Genomic DNA, 4899 nt, shown 5'->3' with positions numbered 1-4899 from the left:
AAGTCAGCAGATGTACTGCCCGCTGAGGCCGACGCTCGGCTCTCACACACAGCAAAATAACAATCTGACCAGCAGAAATGAGCAGAACATAGAGAGAAATACATCACAACGGATCCAGGGTGTCGGTGCTGAGTGATGAGAGAACAAACACCTGATTTATACAACTGTCTTGACTGAAATGTCCATTTGATGAAGTTTGTTTTTTTTGGTGAAAAGATAATGAAAAACCTTTAAATAATGGTTTCCTCAACACCCCCCCCCCCCCCCCCCCCCCGCCGCCGCCACACACGCGCGCGCGCGCACGCACACACACACACACACACACACACACACACACACACACACACACACACACACACACTATCTGGAGTTAAGCAACCAAACCACAGCAGATTGAACACACTGTACCGGGGCGATAAGGCGTCTCTGTGTGTTTGCTGTGCTCATGTAGACATGTGTGTGTTTAACATGTAAAGTCATGACTCTTCACCCAGATATTTTTGAGTTGGAAACACGTAATGACAAAAACACACAACATCCTTATCTTGACTACTGACAACAACTCCTGTGTCTATCTGGTGTGTAACAAATGAACATTTTTAACTTAAGCTCTTAAGAAATTTAAATTAGGGAGAACATGATTGTAGAAAACCCTTAAGAACTGTTTTATGTCTAAACTCATCCACAGATCCTGATAAAAACATGCAAAGTCATGTTTCATTCCTCTGTGGATCTGACTTTGTCATTGCACGCGTCAATATATATGTTTGTTGTTGTGTTTGCGTGAAATTAGTGATTTCCATCTGGAGGGAGGAGAAGCTTCCTTCTTTGTTGTTGTTGACAGGAGACAATGTTAAGAAAATAAGATAAAGCCTGCATCCACTAAATGTGAATAAGGCAGTAGAATGGGAAGATTAGAAGCATCAGTGAAAGCAACATGACTGGACACTTTCTACCAGGGCAATGCAGAGAGATTCCAATCTTTTGGATATTAGGCAGATCTCTGCAACCAGATCAACACTTTATGATCTTCTTTAGCTCAGCTAAAGCAAAAAAGGATGCCACCATATCATAGTACACAAGTGAACTGGATTACTATTAACCCCTTGATGCCTGAATTTAATTACAATGAATAATATAAAAACATATACAACAACAACAACATAATTAGGTCCCACTCCGACCGGTCCTACCAGAAACCAGTGCTTGCCAAAGGTTCCGAGGTATGTATTGAATATGCACAAACCGGCATTGGAGGAATGGATATGCTGTCTCGGCTACAGTCTGAATGAAAGTGGTGTGATGCGAATTCACAACAATCTGCATTAAACGGTGAATGGTTGCCATGCAGCTAGTGTCATGATTTAAGGTGTAGAATGTTTCCTGTCTTATTTGATTGTCCAGGAGTGCCTCCTGGAGAAGCAGTTGTCGTTGGTTGCTGCTGCTCCAGAGAAGGTGTTTTTCCAAACAGTGTGATCAGGGATTCTACTGCTTACTGATCCATAGATCAGAGCTGCTTTTGCAGCTTTTTATTTTCAGAGCTTTTTGGCAGCGTTTCAGTCGAACGTTGAGCTCAGTTAACTGAGTGAAAATTTTCACAAAAATCTTATATTTTAATGTCATATTCTGCTAAAGTGGACAACAAAACGTCATCTCGTGCTGCCTCATCTTGATCCTCGTCAACAACAAATACAAAACAAGAAAAGAGCTCAGAGAGCTCAGCACTCCACCAAGGCTGCTCAGTCGTATCATTTCTGATGGATGAAATCTTTAAAAACTTTGTGGCAGAAATCACGACACCATAGAATCCATCCATCCATCCATTATCTATACACTGCTTAATCCTGCACCATAGAATGTGTCCATTTAATATAGATGTAGCCACAAACAAAATGATCTTGCACTGAGCACTGACCTAAATATGTAGCAGGAATTGATGAGACTCAGAAACACCCCCACAATTTAATTACTTGTTCCTTGTATCATTTCTGATGGATAAATCCTGATAAGTCCTCAGTGGTGGATTTGTAGCAGGATCACAATCATGTGATCATCAGCAGGCAGCTGATGTAGTGTTCACTTGTTGTCATGGTTACAGTGACACCATGCCGCTATCTGGCAATGATACAGAAATCTTTAACAAATCCATGGATCCAGACTATAAGCTGCATCACTGCCAAAATCTAATCACTTGGTCCTTGTGTCATTTCTGACATTCCCTGAAAATTTCATCCAAATCCATTTGTCTGTTTTTGAGTAATGTTGTGCACAGACAGACAGACAGACGCCGATCATCACATAACTCCACTGAGGCTCCACCTCTTTGGCGGAGTAAATATGTCGTTACAGTTGTGTATGGTTTATCAGAGGGTTAAATAATTTCCCTGGAACATCTCCCAGTGGAGATCTGTCGCACCATGAAGACCCAGTTCAATAAACTGGCAGCACAAGCAAGTAGTTTGTTAGAAAACTCTGAAGTATCCTCTAATATTTTAGGAGAGTCTGTGCCAAGCAGTTTGTTTGTAATCTTAGAGGAAAAAGGTCTTAGATGCATCAACAATCAGGATGTGTCCACTGGTGTTGGCTCCATGTTTGTATGTTGATCTTCTCTTCAAATCAAAGAGCTCATGCGACAAACATTTTCTCCATTTTAAAAGCAAACTTCATTACAAATTCTCCGTGCATCTAATGTCACACATGAACACAGATGTCCAGACGCAGACCGAGACCTTTATCAGCTGCAGCAGGACGGCAGCTCGGAGCAGAAGGGCCTCAGAGGGCGACCAGGATTTATTGTATGTGGGAGATAAGACACACAAACACGCTTACATGCATGCACAGACCACACACCGTGTACACAGGAGATAACGCACACGCTGACACACACAGACACACACTTGAAACAGCAGGGCTGGCTGGGATCACTGCTGAACTCTCCTCCCTCCTCTTAACCTTTAGCCTCCATCTCTTCATTCTCCGTCTCTGTCTTTCATCTTCCTCACATTCGTTTCTTTCTCTCGTTTTACCGTCTCATCATTTAGCCTCATTTTTGTTTTCCTTCATTGTCTGTAGATTTATCACCATCCAGTTTTCTCACCTTCTTTTAAATCGCTTTACTGCAAACGTGGAAACAATATTTTTTTCTTTCTAGAGCTGCACAGACATTTTACATATGAGTTTCATATAACTAGGTTTTTATTTTCATACATTTAGTTACGGTTTATACCAGCAATAATAGTGTTTTACCGTTACTAAACAGAAGTCTTTGGATTAAAAAGCACTTGAATAACAAATACTGATTCCATTACTGGTGACTCTAAAGACTTTTTGTAATGGTGGCTTTGTTATTTGCACTTTATTTATTGGGTTTGTAAAAGATTGCACTTGAAAAAAAATAAATCACTTTATGCACTTTAAATGATAATTAAAAAATATAAATTAAAAATATAAATATGTTTAAAAAGTCTGATTAAAAAATATTACGAGTAAATACGTTAAAATGTGATTAAAATTGCCTCTTTTAAAATGCAGGTAAATCCATGTGGTACAAGATTAGTCTGTTTTGTGCAACAGTTTGAGAAATGTTAGTCTTCTTATCACTCCACACATTTTCATGTTGTTTGTCTCTTCAGTGGAGCAAAAGTCTGAGTAGTAAATAAGTCCCATGTTTCCCAAACAGAATGATTTATGCACCAAGTGTTGCATTTTATTAATAATCACAGACTTTCCCACCTCAGCCATACATAAATGCTGTTTTTCACATTTCAGGAGTCACAGTGTGGATGGATTTGCACACGTTTCCCTCAAATCTCAGTTAATGGCATCAAACTGAAACAAAGTGGAGATGAAAGTTGCTGCTTCTCCTGCATCCTCTTGCAGACACTAGGAAGGTCAAAATAAAAAACGCTGCTTAATGCTCCCAGAAACCTTCAACACCAACACAAAATGCCAAACTGTAGGGTAATTGGATTAAATTGGTCGAGCTACATCACTAAATGGTGGGTGATTGCAGTTTGTCACAACGAGGAGGGTTTAGTTTAACTTATTAGGACTGAAGTTACTCCCACAGAGAGATGTGTGGATCCAATACATCAGGAACTAAAACAATGCATGGGATAAAGTGTAAATTTTAGACACGCTGGTGCAGAGAAGTTGCAAACCAAAGGGAAAGAGGAGCAGTGAGTGGATGGGTCGTCTTTATAAGCTGAGATCTCAGGTGAACCAGATGAGCTGACGAACCTCCTCTGGCTGCTAGTTATCCACTGAAACCAGCCAAGGAGTTGCTGTAGTTTTCAGCATTTCTGGGTTTGTTGGTTTAAAATACATCAAAATTAATCAAAACAACAAATCAACCTGCTGTTAGATGCATTAACCCTCCTGTTGTCTGCATTTACGGGCACCGAAAAAATACTGTTTTCTTGTATGAAAAAAATCCCCAAATTTCTGAAACTTTGCAAAACCTTCAGGAAGAAAATTTCAAAAATTCCTTAAAAGTTTCCCATAAAAGTTTTTTTTAAAATCCCCCAAATTTGGCAAGAAAATTCTTGTAAATATTTTCAAAAATGAGTAAAAATCTTCCAAAAAAATCTTTAAAATATCTAAAGGGATTCCATATATATCAGTAAAACTTTTAATATTTTCTTTGAGAACATTCACATAAAAATCAACAAAAATCCAGTAAATTTTGCTGGATTTTGGATGAGTTTTTGGTGAATGTTCTTAAAGAAACATTTTTTGAGAATTTTTTTCCCACCAAAAAAATGTTCAAAAATGTTCCGAAAATGTTGAAAATGTGAACATCAGAAGTTTCACTGTGAAAATATATTTTTTCCACATTTTCTAACTTTAAAACGGGTTAATTTGACCCGCAGGACGACACGAGGGTTAAACAACACAGAC

The sequence above is a fragment of the Amphiprion ocellaris genome, chromosome 14 (genome assembly GCF_022539595.1).
Source record: "Amphiprion ocellaris isolate individual 3 ecotype Okinawa chromosome 14, ASM2253959v1, whole genome shotgun sequence".
Lineage (NCBI taxonomy): Eukaryota > Metazoa > Chordata > Actinopteri > Pomacentridae > Amphiprion > Amphiprion ocellaris.
This window is presented reverse-complemented; position numbering follows the sequence as displayed.